This window comes from Tachyglossus aculeatus, unplaced genomic scaffold (genome assembly GCF_015852505.1).
Source record: "Tachyglossus aculeatus isolate mTacAcu1 unplaced genomic scaffold, mTacAcu1.pri scaffold_12_arrow_ctg1, whole genome shotgun sequence".
Classification (NCBI taxonomy): Eukaryota; Metazoa; Chordata; class Mammalia; order Monotremata; family Tachyglossidae; genus Tachyglossus; species Tachyglossus aculeatus.
Genome location: NW_024044858.1, coordinates 339452 through 356135, shown reverse-complemented (window position 1 = coordinate 356135; position 16684 = coordinate 339452). Strand labels below are relative to the sequence as shown.

General features: G+C 48.3%; 1 protein-coding gene across 11 annotated transcripts in view; it reads right to left on the bottom strand.

The window, feature by feature from the left end:
* Positions 1-16428, bottom strand: part of SEC31A (SEC31 homolog A, COPII coat complex component) — a 100457-nt gene extending 84029 nt beyond the window's left edge. For all 11 annotated transcript variants that reach the window (XM_038742509.1, XM_038742510.1, XM_038742512.1 and 8 more), the window contains exon 1: positions 16357-16428. The gene's annotated coding sequence lies outside the window, so the exon portion shown is untranslated. The remainder of the gene's footprint in view (positions 1-16356) is intronic.
* Between the last annotated feature and the right edge of the window lie 256 nt (positions 16429-16684).

Below are 16684 nucleotides of genomic sequence, written 5' to 3'. Positions count from 1 at the left end.
AAACACAATAGTAAATATGTACAAGTAAAATAGAGTAATAAATCTGTACAAACATATATACAGGTGCTGTGGGGAGGGGAAGGAGGTAGGGCGAGGGGGATGGGGAGGGGGAGAGGAATGGGGGGGGGGGGCTCAGTCTGGGAAGGCCTCCTGGAGGAGGTGAGCTCTCATTAGGGCTTTGAAGGGAGGAAGAGAGCTAGCTTGGCAGATATGCAGAGGGAGGGCATTCCAGGCCAGGGGGAGGATGTGGGCCGGGGGTCGACGGCAGGACAGGCGAAAACGAAGCACGGTGAAGAGGTTAGCGGCAGAGGAGCAGAGGGCTGAAGAAGGAGAGAAGGGAGGTGAGGTAGAAGGGGGCGAGGTGATGGACAGCCTTGAAGCCAAGAGTGAGGAGTTTTTGCCTGATGCGTAGGTTGATTGGTAGCCACTGGAGATTTTTGAGGAGGGGAGTAACATGTCCAGAGCGTTCCTGCACAAAGATGATCCAGGCAGCAGTGTGAAGTATAGACTGAAGTGGGGAGAGACAAGAGGATGGGAGATCAGAGAGGAGGCTGATGCAGTAATCCAGTCGGGACAGGATGGGAGACTGAACCAGTAGGGTAGCGGTTTGGATGGAGAGGAAATTGCGGATCTTGGCAATGTTGCAGAGGTGAGAGCGGCAGTTTCTGGTGATGGACTGGATGTGAGGGGTGAACGAGAGAGCAGAGTCCAGGATGACACCACGGTTGCGGGCTTGTGAGACGGGAAGGATGGGAAGAATCCTATTTGCTGAGTGCCTATTGTGTGCAGAGCACTGTAGCTGGGAGTTGGGAAAATACAGAAGAGTCAGAACAGCTTGCAGTCTAGCAAAAAGAGAACAGAATGGCAGGGGTCTGGGAATCAGAGAACCTGGGTTCTAATCCCAGCTCTGCCACTTGTCTGTAGAGACCTTGGGCAAATCACTTAAATTCTCTGTGCCTCAGTTGCCTCATCTGTGAGGACCACAGCTGTGGGTCCCATGTGGAAAATGGACTGTGCCCCCGTTTGACTGGCTTGTATCTACCCAGGCACTTAGCACAGTGCCTGGCACATAGTAAGTGCTCAACAAATACCATAAAAAAACCATAAAATAATTTCAGATGGGAATATGACACCATTATATTATGCTGCATAAACATGGACACAGTATACTGTGCATATTGTATATGGAACCACTGAACCCAAGGTGCTGCTCTAGAAGGATCTCTGATTTGAGTCCTCCCTCACAGGAGGAGCCGTTATGAACCCCGTTCATACAGGTACCCTTTCCACTCAAGCAGATACTTTCACATTTTGAAACACTGCAGCCTCCCTGAGGATGCAACAAGGCTGGTCCTGAGCTGGAGGGGAGGGAATTAAAGCATTCTTAGATGGTACCCTCTTTCCAGTGGATTTCTTAGTGCTTTCTTGCACCAGCTATACTATTCTGAGGCAGAAACAATTAGGTGACTCAATCACGAAGTATAAGAGAGTCTGGGTTTGTGATGCCTGGAGAAATCAATGGCAGCTGACCTTGAAAGATATGAAGATAAGCTATTGTCAGGGAGAGATCATGGGACACGTTGATACCAATTATATTATAAAGGGAAGGAGCAGGATATCTTGGAGACTAAATTTAGGCTGTTAGACAGGAAGGTGAAATTGGGACCTTCTATCAGAGCATTCTCTGTCTTCTATAGACAGAGCCCCAGAAAAAAACAGAGCTTCAAGGTCTCAGCATGTGGATAAGATGATGATGATGATGCAGAGTGGAAGCAGTATGGCCTAGTGGAAAGGGTCTAGGCCTAGGAATCAGTGGACCTGGGTTCTAATCTTGACTCTGCCACATACCTGCTTTGTGATCTTGGGCAAGTCACAACTCTGGGCCTCAGTTCTGTAAAATGTGGATTCGATACCTGTTCTCCTTCTTAATTACACTGTACGCCCCATGCGGAACCTAGTTATCATGTATCTACCCCAGCACTTAATAGAGTGCTTGGCACATAGTACGTGATTAACAAATACCACAGTGATTATTATTATTGTTAGAAATTAGGTGTTTCAAATTTGTTTTGGTCCCTACCAATAATATGCAATGGTGATGACCACTTTCTTTTGATCCTACCCATTCTCTGAAGAAACATAACGTCACTTTGGGCGAAACTCATGACCCAGCCAGTCCAGGGCACTGTCACCAAAATCAGGATCAAAGGAGAAACAGAGTGACAGTGCCCCTTCTTCATGGATCAGCATCCCTAATAATGAGCAAAATAAGGACATGATGCCTGGGGCAGCTGGCTTCTGCAGAGAGGCACAGAAAGGAGCCTGGAGACTTGAACACAGCTAGATTTCCTTTATTGCAGGAGCTGTTTCTCCTGCCACTGTTGTTCTTGCTTGGAGTCAGGGAACAGCTGCAGTAGCATTTCCCAGTTGCCCTTTTCAACTGCTAACTGCACTTGACTCCAGGGGAAGGCTGGGACAGAGAAACTGTCAGTTGGCAGCATCTTGTTGGAAGTCCCCATATCGTTCATCAGCTCCTCCCTAACCCTCTACCCCTGGGAACGACTGAAGGTTTATGACACAGAGAGACTGGGAGAGGGACAAAGGAAAGCAGTGCAACACCTCTAGCTCCCAGTCAGTCAACTGTATTTACTGAGTGCTTACTATGTGCACAGCACTGAACTAAGCACTTGGGAGAGATATTCCCTGCCTTCAGTGAGCTTACAGTCTAGAGGGGGAGACAGATTACAGATATGAACATAAGTGCTGTGGAGTTGGGGTGAAGGGATGAATGAAGGGAAGAATTCAGGGCAACGCAGAACGGAGTGGGAGAAGGAGGAAGAATGGCTTAGTCAGGGAAGGCCCCTTGGAGGAGATTTGCCTTCACTAAGGCTTCAAAGTTGGGGAGAGTAACTGTCTGTTGGATATGAAGAGGGAGGGCATCCCGGGCCAGAAGGAGGATATGGACAAGAGGTCAGCGGCGTGAGAAGGTTACCATTAGAGGAGCGAATTTTGCAGACTGAGTTGTAGTAGGAGAGTAGCTAGGTGAGGGAGGAGGGGGCAAGATGATTTAGTGCTTTAAAGCTTATGGTAAGGAATTTCTGCTTGGTGTGGAGGAGGATGGGTTCTTGAGTGGGGAAACATAGATGGAACATTTCTGTAGAAAAATGATCTGAGCAGCAGAGTGAAGTATGGACTGGAGTGGGGAGAGACAGGAGGCAGGGAGATCCTCAACAACAACTCTCTCCTCGACCCCCTCCAGTCTGGCTTCCGTTCCCTTCATTCCACGGAAACTGCCCTCTCAAAGGTCACCAATGACCTCCTGCTTGCCAAATCCAACGGCTCATACTCTGTCCTAATCCTCCTCGACCTCTCAGCTGCCTCTGACACTGTGGACCACCCCCTTCTCCTCAACACGCTATCTGACCTTGGCTTCACAGACTCCGTCCTCTCCTGGTTCTCCTCTTATCTCTCCGGTTGTTCTTTCTCAGTCTCTTTTGCAGGCTCCTCCTCCCCCTCCCATCCTCTTACTGTGGGGGTTCCCCAAGGTTCAGTGCTTGGTCCCCTTCTGTTCTCAATCTACACGCACTCCCTTGGTGACCTCATTCGCTCCCACGGCTTCAACTATCATCTCTACACTGATGACACCCAGATCTACATCTCTGCCCCTGCTCTCTCCCCCTCTCTCCAGGCTCGCATCTCCTCCTGCCTTCAGGACATCTCCATCTGGATTTCTGCCCGCCACCTAAAGCTCAACATGTCGAAGACTGAACTTCTTGTCTTCCCTCCCAAACCTTGTCCTCTCCCTGACTTTCCCATCTCTGTTGACGGCACTACCATCCTTCCCGTCTCACAAGCCCGCAACCTTGGTGTCATCCTCGACTCCGCTCTCTCATTCACCTCTCACATCCAAGCCGCCACCATATCCTGCCGGTCTCAGCTCCGCAACATTGCCAAGATCTGCCCTTTCCTCTCCATCCATACCGCTACCCTGCTCGTTCAAGCTCTCATCCTATCCTGTCTGGACTACTGCACCAGCCTTCTCTCTGATCTCCCATCCTCGTGTCTCTCCCCACTTCAATCCATACTTCATGCTGCTGCCCGGATTATCTTTGTCCAGAAACGCTCTGGGCATATCACTCCCCTCCTCAAAAATCTCCAGTGGCTACCAAACTGCGCATCAGGCAGAAACTCCTCACCCTGGGCTTCAAGGCTTTCCATCCCCTCGTCCCCTCCTACCTCACCTCCCTTCTCTCCTTCTACAGCCCAGCCCACACCCCCCGCTCCTCCGCCACTAATTTCCTCACCGTACCTCGTTCTCACCTGTCCCGCCATCGACCCCCGGCCCACGTCATCCCCCGGGCCTGGAATGCCCTCCCTCTGCCCATCCGCCAAGCTAGTTCTCTTCCTCCCTTCAAGGCCCTGCTGAGAGCTCACCTCCTCCAGGAGGCCTTCCCAGACTGAGCCCCTTCCTTCCTCTCCCCCTCGTCCCCCTCTCCATCCCTCTCATCTTACCTCCTTCCCTTCCCCACAGCACCTGTATATATGTATATATGTTTGTACATATTTATTACTCTATTTATTTTACTTGTACATATCTATTCTATTTATTTTATTTTGTTAGTATGTTTGGTTTTGTTCTCTGTCTCCCCCTTTTAGACTGTGAGCCCACTGTTGGGTAGGGACTGTCTCTATATGTTGCCAACTTGTACTTCCCAAGTACTTAGTACAGTGCTCTGCACATAGTAAGCGCTCAATAAATACGATTGATGATGATGATGATGATGATGAAGTGACTGGGACATCCAAGTGGATTACTACAGCTGGAGATGTAGATGTGTGAATAATCAGCATAGAGGTGGTAGTTGAAGCCGTCGGAGTTCTCCAAGGGAGTGGGGGTAGATGGAGAGTAGAAGGGGACCCAGAACTGAACCTTGTGGGACATCCACAGCTGGGGTTGGGAGGCAAAGGGGGAGCTCGCAGAAGAGACTGAGAATGAGCGGCCAAAGATAAGACCATTTCCAACATTCCCTGGACCCCTCACCCTCCCTCTCCCACAAGAGCAGCAGCAGCCACGGTGACACATGACACGATGTTAGGGCAAGATGAGTAAATGAATCTCCACGTATCGAGGTTGGATCAGGTGAATGGGGCATGAGAGAATCAACTAATCAATTAACCAACTGTATTTATCGAGAGCTTACTGTGTGCAGTACAACACATTCCGAGCCCACAACAGTCTAGTGGTGGGTTTTATTTGATGGGAAAGACGATGGGCATTAGATCTTCCTTTCTGTACTGACAGATGCCAGTAGAAATGAAATCTCTCACTCCGTCCCTCCTCCCCTCAACTTCCATCTTCAACCGCTCACTCTCCACTGGTTCCTTCCCCTCTGCCTTCAAACATGCCCACGTCTCCCCCATCCTTAAAAAACCCTTTCTTGACCCCACCTCCCCTTCTAGTTATCACCCTATCTCCCTCCTACCATTCCTTTCCAACTCCTTGAACGCATCGTCTACACACGCTGCTTCGAATTCCTCAACGCCAACTCTCTCCTCGACCCCCTCCAATCTGGCTTCCGTCCCCTACGTTCCACCAAAACTGCCCTCTCAAAAGTCACCAATGACCTCCTGCTGGCCACATCCAACGGCTCCTACTCTATCCTAATCCTCCTCGACCTCTCAGCTGCCTTTGACACTGTGGACCACCCCCTCCTCCTCAACACGCTATCCAACCTTGGCTTCACAGACTCCGTCCTCTCCTGGTTCTCCTCATCTCTCCGGCCATTCATTCTCAGTCTCTTTTGCGGGCTTCCTCCTCCCCCTCCCATCCCCTTACTGTAGGGGTTCCTCAAGGGTCAGTTCTAGGTCCCCTTCTGTTCTCTATCTACACTCACTCCCTTGGTGAACTCATTCGCTCCCACAGCTTCAACTATCATCTCTATGCTGATGACACCCAAATCTACATCTCTGCCCCTGCTCTCTCCCCCCCCCCCTTCAGGCTCGGGTCTCCTCCCGCCTTCACGACATCTCCATCTGGATGTCTGTCCGCCATCTAAAACTCAATATGTCAAAGACTGAACTCCTTATCTTCCATCCCAAACCCTGCCCTCTCCCTGACTTTCCCATCACTGTTGACGGCACTATCATCCTTCCCGTCTCACAAGCCCGCAACCTTGGTGTCATCCTCGACTCCGCCCTCTCGTTCACCCCTCACATCCAATCCGTCACTAAAACCTGCCGGTCTCACCTCCGCAACATCACCAAGATCCACCCTTCCCTCTCCATCCAAACTGCTACCCTGCTGGTTCAATCTCTCATCCTATCCTGTCTGGATTACTGCATCAGCTTCCTCTCTGATCTCTCATCCTCCTGTCTCTCCCCACTTCAATCTATACATCACGCTGCTGCCCAGATCATCTTTGTGCAGAAACGCTCTGGGCGTGTTACTCCCCACCTCAAAAATCTCCAGTGGCTACCAATCAACCTACGCATTAGGCAAAAACTCCTCACTCTCGGCTTCAAGGCTGTCCATCACCTCGCCCCCTCCTACCTCACCTCCCTTCTCTCCTTCTCCAGCCCAGCCCGCACCCTCCACTCCTCTGCTGCTAACCTCCTCGCTGTGCCTCGTTCTCGCCTGTCCCGCCATCGACCCCCGGCCCACGTCCTCCCCCTGGCCTGGAATGTCCTCCCTCTGCACATCCGCCAAGCTAGCTCTCTTCCTCCCTTCAAAGCCCTACTGAGGGCTCACCTCCTCCAGGAGGCCTTCCCAGCCTGAGCCCCCTCCTTCCGCTCCTCCTCCTCCCCCTCCCCATCCCCCCGCCTTATCTCCTTCCCCTCCCCACAGCACCTGTATATATGTTTGCACATATTTATTACTCTATTTATTTATTTTACTTGTACATATGTATTCTATTTATTTTATTTTGTTAATATGTTTTGTTTTGTTGTCTGTCTCCCCCTTCTAGACTGTGAGCCCGCTGTTGGGTAGGGACCGTCTCTATATGTTGCCAACTTGTACTTCCCAAGCGCTTAGTACAGTGCTCTGCACACAGTAAGTGCTCAATAAATACGATTGAATGAATGAATGAATGAATGAATGAAAGAAATTGGAGAGTGGGGGAAGGGAAAGCCCCCACTCTCAAAAGTTCTCTATGCCCAACCATATACAAATAGACCAGCCTAACCTAATTCTCTCTCCCTCCCTGTTTCCACAGGTTTGGTTCATCCTTCATTACATTATATGTAAAACAGCAAGCCCATTGTTGGGTAGGGACCGTCTCTATGTGTTGCCAATTAGTGCTTCCCAAGCGCTTAGTACAGTGCTCTGCACACAGTAAGCGCTCAATTAATATGATTTATTGATTGACTGATTGGAAGTCAGAGGATGAGGATTGTAATCCTGGCCCAGTCAACTGGGCAAGTCATTTAATTTTACATTGCCTCAGTTGCCTCACCAGTAAAACAGGGGTGCAATTCCTGTCTGCCCTCGTACTTCGACTATGAGCCCCATGCGGCACAGGGACTGTGTCCCATCTGACTGACCTTCCCCTATACCAGCTTGATGTACTAAAAACACATCAAGGAGCAGAAACTGTTTTCCATATTTGTGGCTGGGCAATGTGTGCAAGATGATGAATGTTAAGAATTATGTGTTTCCATGAAAAAAAACATTAAGGCTCCTCAAGAAGTGAACTGTCAGCCAAGAGACTGCCACTGAGTAAAGAGCCCAGAGTGTGGGCCACCCCAATCATTAGTCACATCTACTGACTGCGGAGTCTTTAGCTCCCAGTCTGAACAGTAGTCTCCATCCCAGTGGCCAGGGCTACCCAGAAAGCATTTAGATGAAGGTTGATCTTTTGAAATACGAAACCCTCTCCTTCCACCCTCTCTTGCCCCCAAGGACACGGGAGAAACTGTGAAGGGAGAGTAGAGATAAGTTGAGAAAACCTGCCCTCCATGCCATATCTAGTTGTATCTCCATTCCTGAATAATCAGTTATGGAAAATCATACATGTCTATCTAAACCAAGCTCAACTTTTCAAAATGGAAACTCCTCACTTTTGGCTTCAAAGCTCTCCAACCATCACCTTGCCCACTTTACCTCACCTCTCTTTTCTCCTTCTACAGCCCTGCCTGTACACTCCACTCCTCTGCCGCCGCTAACCTCCTCACTGTGCCTCGTTCTCGCCTGTCCTGCCGTCCACTGGCCCACGTCCTACCTTTAGCCAGGAATGTCCTCCCTCCTCACATCTGCCAAACTAGCACACTTCCCCCCCCTTCAAAGCCCTACTGAAAGCTCACCTCCTCCAGGAGGCCTTCCCAGACTCAGCCCCCCCTTTTCCTCTGCTCTTCCTCCCCATCGCCTGACTCCCTTCCTCTGCTCTACCCCCCCACAACCCTGCTCCACAGCAGTTGGGTATCTATGTACATATTTATTATTCCATGTATTTTATTAATGATGTGTTTATATCTCTATTTATATTGATGCTATTGGTGCCTGTCTACTTGTTTTGTTTTGTCTGTCTCCCCCTTTCTAGACTGTGATCTCATTGTTAGGTAGGGATTGTCTCTGTTGCTGAATTGTACTTTCCAAGCGCTTAGTACAATGCTCTGCATACAGTAAGTGCTCAATAAATACGACTGAATGAATGAATGAATTTTTTGGCATCCTTCATTTGTAATGTAATTCTCTTTAAATTTATTTCTATTACTTGAAAACCCAAATCTGCCACAGATCACACTCTCAAAGCCAAGGTGAAAGAACTCTTAGAACTTAACAGTTGTCTCAATCCTAATTGGAGTCATTAGATTATCCTTTATCTTTGCCTAAAACATGCATACAATAACTCTTTCAGAATAGGCTAATGAAATTATCATTTCACATTTCTTAAACACCCAGAGTGATAGGTTCAAGGAAGTATGTTTGGTTTAGCAAGACTTTTAGCAGCATCCTCTTTCCAAAACACAAAAATAGAGTCCTCCGACTACACCCTGAGCAGGCCAAAACCCTAAGGCCTCTACCTAGCCTGGCCTAAGCTGAGACCCAAGGTTGGAAGCCCTATTTTGAAGGTGTACAAACAGATTCTAGCTTACTCCTGGGTAAGAGCTGGACCATGAATGTGTAAGTGCCTGCCAGCCTTGCCAAAAACTACCAATTCCCACCCGGAAGAAACGTGAACCAGGGCTGTGCAAGCCAAATCACACCTCAATACTAAGGTCCAGAACAAAGACTCAGAGCAGCAGTGTGTCTTGTGGATACAGCACAAGCCCGGGAGTCAGAGGAACTGGGAAGTCAGAAGGACCTGGCTGTGAGAAGGACCTGGCTTCCAATTCCAGCTCTGCCACTTGTCTGCTGTGTGACCCTAGGCAAGTTACTACACTTCTCTATGTCTCAGTTACCTAATCTGTAAAATGGGGATTAAGACTTCGAGCCCCATGTGGGACATCAACCAATCAGTCAATCATATTTACTGAGTGCTTACTGGGTGCACAGCACTATCCTGAGCACTTATACTAATATAAGAGTTAGTAGACATGTTGCCTGCCCACAATGAGATCACAGTCCAGAGGGGGAGACAGACATTAATATAAATAAATTATGGGTATGTTAGTGCTGTGGGGCTGGGGTGGTGGTGGTAAATAAAGGGAGCAAATCAGAGTGATGCAAGAGAGACTGGGAGAATAGAAAATGAGGGTATAGTCAGAGAAAGCCTCTTGGTGATGTACCTTCAATAAGGCTTTGAAGGTGGGGAGTGTAACTGCCTGTCGTACATGAAAAGGGAGGGCATTCCAGGCCAGAGGCATGACATGGGGCAAGAGTCAGGGGTGAGACAGATGAGATCAAAGTACAGTGAGAAGGTTGGCATTAGAGGGGCAAAGTGTGCGGACTGGGTTGCAGGAGGAGATGCAGGAGGGGGGCAAGGTGATAGGGCGCTTTAGAGCCAATGGTAAGGAATTTCTGTTTGACGCAGAGGTGGATGGGCAACCACTGAAGGTTCTTGAGGACATGGACTGTGTTCAACCTGATTAGTTTGTGTCTACCCCAGAACTTAACCATGCTGGGCAGCAGCAGCATGGGAGGGAGTCGAGGGCGGAGACTCAAGTTTGCTGCAGGGAAGGACGCAATGGTAAACCTCTTCCACATTTTTACCAAGAAAACTCTATAGATACACTACCAGGAGGATTGCAGGTGGAGAGCAGGACGTTCTGGGAGAGATGCGTCTGTGGTGTCGCTATGGGTCGGAAACGACTCGACAGCATTAGACCAGACCCCAGTACTTAGAACAGTAACTGGACCACAGTAAGCCCATCTTAACAAGGCATCCACTTCCCTACTGATTATCAATCAACAGTATTTACTGACCACTTACTGTGTGCAGAGCACTGTACTAAGCGTTATTATGTCAGCACTATATTAAAGGAAGTTTACAAAACAGTGGACGAGGCAAATACAGAATTGCTGTGCAGCCAGAAAATATCAGGAAGTTCAAGAAGGGGTTAAATAAACTCATGGATAAAAGGCTCAAACTTAAGGAGGTGAAATTTGAGACAAGTTAAGAGCAGATGAATAAATGATCGATGGGTCATTCTGCCACCTGGACAGAAGTAACGAAACTTGTCAGAATGCTGGGCCAGATTGACCCCTGGTCTGACACAATATGGCTTTTGCTGTGTTCTGGGAAAAGTGGTCAGTTTCTGATATATTTATTGAGCATCCACTGTGTACAGGGAACTATACTGAGCTCTTGGGAAAGTAAATAATAAAAGGCCTGGTCCCAGTTGTCCCAGTTTTCAATCTAATCTATTCAATCTATACATTGAATAGAAAGAGCAAAAGCAAAAGAAATACACAGAGAAATAAACATTGCTCACAGCAAACGTGTGAAAAAATGAACAGAGGATATGAACTTATAAATCTGCGGGCGTGCACACACGCTATATGGAAGTCTAAGGCTGCAGAAATAATTTGGATCCAATTTCTAGCCTTAGGGTAGAGGCTAGTGAGTGCTGGACGCCATTACAGGGGTTGAAACCAGTTCAAATATACCGAATTGTCTTAGAGTAACAAACTAGAGAGTAATGAAGGAACTACATTATCTCTCAATTATCAGCAGAGGAAGAAAGAGCACAGAAAAATGAAATTCAAATAATCCCAAAACCTAATTTTAGCCAACGGTCTCAAACTTGTTTCCTTTTTCTGAGGGTTAAAAACTTGAAAATCAAACTGAAGTTTCATGTCCTTTCCCTTTGTTAGCCCACACTTGATAGACGTTAAGGTGCCCATGCCTAAGCAATCAATGGTACTTATTGAACACTTACTGTGCACAGAGCACTTGGGAGAGTACAGTACGACAGAGCTGGCACACACAATCCCTGCCCACAGAGAGTCTGCCATCCAGATGGGGAGACAGACAATTAAAACAAATTATAGATAGGGGAAATGGCAGAATGTAAGGATATGTACACAAGTGCTGTAGACTGACTATCCAGGGCTTAAAGGGTAGAGACCCAAGTGCAGAAGGGAAGGTGAATAGGAGAAATGAGGGCTTTGTCAGAGAAGGTCTCCTGGAGGAGATGTGATTTTAGTAGGGCTTTGAATATAGGAAGAGTGCTGGAATGTCAGATACAAAGGAGAAGGGAGTTCTAGACCAGAGAAAGGACATGGCTAAGGGGTTGATTGCAAGAAAGATGAAACTCCTCACCGACGATTTAAGGCCCTCAATCAGCTCTCCCACTACCACCCAGCCTGTACACTTCACTCCTCTAATGCCAACGCTTAGTACAGTGCTCAGTAAATACGAGTGATTGATAAACTTACCGTACCTAGATCTCCTATGTCTCACCACGTAAAGGGGGCTGGGGGGATGGAGGTAGGAAACCCAAGCAAGGGTGGCTGGGTGAAAGAGAATTAACTGAATGTGCAAAACATAGTTTGAAGGGATGACTGTAGAGAAGCAGCGTGGCTTAGTGGAAAGCCGCCAGGCTTGGGAGGCAGAGGTCATGGGTTCTAATCCCAACTCCGCCACTTATCAGCTGTGTGACTTTGGGCAAGTCATTTAACTTCTTGGTGCCTCAGTTACTTCATCTGTAAAATGGGGATTAAGGCTGTGAGCCCCACGTGGGACAACCTGGTTACCTTTTATCTATTCCAGCGCTCAGAACAGTGCTTGGCACATAGTAAGCGCTTAACAAATGCCATCATCATTATTATTATTAAAGGGTATTGTTAATATAAAATATCTTTACTCCGAGCTTTGTAACTAACAAAGGAGCTTAGAAGCACAAATCTGAATTTGTTCCCCAATAAGGACACTGCCATTTTTCTTCTACAGGCCCTGAGATGCTTACCTGACAAACAGGGGTAGTTCTGGATTTTCATTTGTTTTTCAATAACATAAGTTAAAACAAAGATTTAAAAGGAGGAAACATACCGGAGTTTTTCGTACATTGGAAGCTGAAGTTTGGGGCCAGTTCCAAAGGGCTCTGGATAAGCAGCAACAAAAGGGCCAAAAGGGCAAAGGGCCTCTGCACACCCAACACAGTTTGAGGCTGCACCGTCAATCGTATTTGCAGAGCGCTTACTGTGTGCAGAGCACTGTACGAAGCACTTGGGAGAGTGCCCACAATGAGCTTACAGTCTAGAGGGGGAGGCATTCATGCAATCGTTTTTATTGAGCGCTTTCTGTGTGCCGAGCAGAGGCAGACAGTAAGACAGATACAATTACAGATACGTACATAAGTGCTGTGGAGCTGGGAGGGGAGACGAATAAAGGGAGCAAGTCAAGGCGATGCACAAGGGAGTGGGGGAAGAGGAAAGGAGGACTGAGTCAGGAAAGGCCTTTTGAAGGAGGGGAGAGAGACTGTCCATCAGATGGGGAGAGGTAGGGCATTCCAGGCCAGAGGGAGGTCGGGTGAGAAAGGTGGGCGTCACGATGGATGAGGGCGAGGTCCAGCGAGGACGTTGGCATTAGAGAAGCGAAGTGTGCAGGCTGGGTTGCAGTAGGAGAGTAGTGAGGTGAGGGAGGAGGCGGCAAGATGATTGAGTGCTCTACAGCTGAGAGAAAGGAGTTCCTGCTTGAGGCGGAGGTGGATGGGCAACCTCTTCATACACGGCCAAAGCAAGGTGAAATAATAAAACATGGGCCGTTCCAGACCAAGGATTTGTCTGGCTTTTCTCTATCCGGCGAGATCACTGGGACAACCTGATTACCTTGTCTCCCCCGCCCTCAGCGCTTAGAACAGTGCTTGGCACATGGTAAGTGCTTACAGCGTGGTTCAGTGGAAAGAGCCCGGGCTTGGGAGTCAGAGGTCACGGGTTCTAATCCCGCCTCCGACGCTTGTCAGCTGTGTAACTTTGGGTAAAGTCACTTCACTTCTCTGGGCCTCAGTTCCCTCATCTGTAAAATGGGGATGAAGAATGGGGACAACCTGATTGCTTGTATCTTCCCCAGCGCTAAGAACAGTGCTTGGCACCTGGTAAGCGCTTCACAACTACCATCATCATCATCATCACTGGCCATTTGCCTGTGTGCATACTAAGTATCAATCAATCAATCGTATTTATTGAGTGCTTACTGTGTGCAGAGCGCTTGGGAAGTACAAGTTGGCAACACACAGAGACGGTCCCTACCCAACAATGGGCTCACAGTCTAGAAGGGGGAGAACGCTAGTAGTTTGCAGGGTGGATTCGTTCATTCACTCGCTTCATTCATTCATTCATTCATTTGCTTAGTCCAGTGCTCTGCACACAGTAAGTGCTCAATAAATACGACTGATTGATTCACTCATATTTATTGAGCAGAGCACTGTACTAACTGGACTGGTGTGTCCAAACCAATTTGCTTGCATCCACTGTCCGGCACATAGTAAGTTCTTAACAAATACCATAATTACTATTATACCCAGTCCATTCTTAGCTTGGGCAGTGGCTAGGGAGTGGAAGGCAATCTGCTATGAGTCTGAGAGCTCACCTCCTCCAGGAGGCCTTCCCAGACTGAGCCCGCTCCTTCCTCTCCCCCTCCCCATCCCCCCCGCCCTACCTCCTTCCCCTCCCCACAGCACCTGCATATATGTTTGTACATATTTATTACTCTATTTTACTTGTACATATTTACTATTTGATTTATTTTATTTTGTTAATATGTTTTGTTTCGTTGTCTGTCTCCCCCTTCTAGACTGTGAGCCCACTGTTGGGTAGGGACCGTCTCTATACGTTGCCAACTTGTCCTTCCCAAGCGCTTAGTACAGTGCTCTGCACACGGTAAGCGCTCAATGAATACGATTGAATGTTGGGTAGGGACCGTCTCTATGTGTTGCCAACTTGGACTTCCCAAGCGCTTAGTCCAGTGCTCTGCACACAGTAAGCGCTCAATAAACACGACTGATTAATCTATTTATTTTATTTTGTTAATACGTTTTGTTGTCTGTCTCCCCCTTCTAGACTGTGAGCCCGCTGCTGGGTAGGGATCGTCTCTATATGTTGCCAACTTGGACTTCCCAAGCGCTTAGTCTAGTGCTCTGCACACAGTAAGCGCTCAATAAATACGATTGATTAATCGATTGATCTATTTATTTTATTTTGTTAATATGTTTTGTTGTCTGTCTCCCCCTTCTAGACTGTGACCCCGCTGTTGGGTAGGGACCGTCTCTATGTGTTGCCAACTTGGACTTCCCAAGCGCTTAGTCCAGTGCTCTGCACACAGTAAGCGCTCAATAAATACGACTGATTAACCTATTAATTTTATTTTGTTAATACGTTTTGTTGTCTGCCTCCCCCTTCTGGAGTGTGAGCCCGCTGTTGGGTAGGGACCGTCTCTATGTGTTGCCAACTTGGACTTCCCAAGCGCTTAGTCCAGTGCTCTGCACACAGTAAGCGCTCAATAAATACGACTGATTAACCTATTAATTTTATTTTGTTAATACGTTTTGTTGTCTGCCTCCCCCTTCTGGACTGTAAGCCCGCTGTTGGGTAGGGACCGTCTCTATGTGTTGCCAACTTGGACTTCCCAAGCGCTTAGTACAGTGCTCTGCACACAGTAAGTGCTCAATAAATACGACTGATTAATCTATTAATTTTATTTTGTTAATACGTTTTGTTGTCTGCCTCCCCCTTTTGGACTGTGCGCCCGTTGTTGGGTAGGGACCGTCTCCATGTGTTGCCAACTTGGACTTCCCAAGCGCTTAGTCCAGTGCTCTGCACACAGTAAGCGCTCAATAAATACGACTGATTAACCTATTAATTTTATTTTGTTAATACGTTTTGTTGTCTGCCTCCCCCTTCTGGACTGTGAGCCCACTGTTGGGTAGGGACCGTCTCTATGTGTTTCCAACTTGGACTTCCCAAGCGCTTAGTACAGTGCTCTGCACACAGTAAGCGCTCAATAAATACGATTGATTAATCTATTTATTTTATTAATACGCTTTGTTGTCTGCCTCCCCCTTCTGGACTGTGAGCCCGCTGTTGGGTAGGGATCGTCTCTATATGTTGCCAACTTGGACTTCCCAAGCGCTTAGTCCAGTGCTCTGCACACAGTAAGCGCTCAATAAATACGATTGAACGAATGAATGTACTAGGCGCTTGGGGAGGACAAGCTGGCAACATATAGAGACGGTCCCTACCCAACAGCGGGCTCACCGTCTACCAACTTGTCCTTCCCAAGCGCTTAGCCCACATCATCATCAATCGTATTTATTGAGCGCTTACTGTGTGCAGAGCACTGGACTAAGCGCCTGGGAAGTCCAAGTTGGCCACACATAGAGACAGTCCCTACCCAACATTCAAATGTATTTATTAATCAATCAATCAATCGTATTTATTGAGCGCTTACTATGTGCAGAGCACTGGACTAAGCGCTTGGGAAGTCCAAGTTGGCAACATATAGAGACAGTCCCTACCCAGCAGCGGGCTCACAGTCTAAAAGGGGGAGACAGAGAACAAAACCAAACATACTAACAAAATAAATAGATAATAAAATAAAATAAATATAATAAAATAAAATATAGAATAAAATAAATATAGAATAGATATGTACAAGTAAAATATAAATAGAGTAATAAATATGTACAAACATATACAGGTGCTGTGGGGAAGGGAAGGAGGTAAGATGGGGGGATGGAGAAGGGGACGAGGGGGAGAGGAAGGAAGGGGCTCAGTCTGGGAAGGCCTCCTGGAGGAGGTGAGCTCTCAGTAGGGCCGTGAAGGGAGGATTAATTGCTCTATAAATACGACTGACTGAATGACTGAATGGATGGATGAATGAATGATGGATGGGAGGTGCGGGGGGGGGGGCAGAGAGGGGGTCGGAGGGGGCGGCCTTTCCAGTGTCCGGCTCGGCTCCGGGGATCCCCGCCGCCTACCTGGCGCCCTCCTCTTCCTCGTCCCGCTCCCGCCGGCGCCTCAGCCCCTCGGCCCTCAGTCCAACGTGGCAGCCGCCGCCGCCACTTCCGGGAGCAGGGGCCGGCCACGCCGCCACTTCCGGTTACGGCGGGCCCGGGCGGGGGAAGGGGGCGTGGCCTCGGGGGAATGGGCGGGGACTAAACCGGAAGGGGCGGGGCCTCCCGCTTCCAGGCTAGCCTATGAGCTGCTCTCCGGATCGTTCGTTCGTTCGTTCGTTCGTTCGTTCGTTCGTTCGTTCGTTCGTTCGTTCGTTCGTTCGTTCGTTCGTTCGTTCGTTCGTTCGTTCGT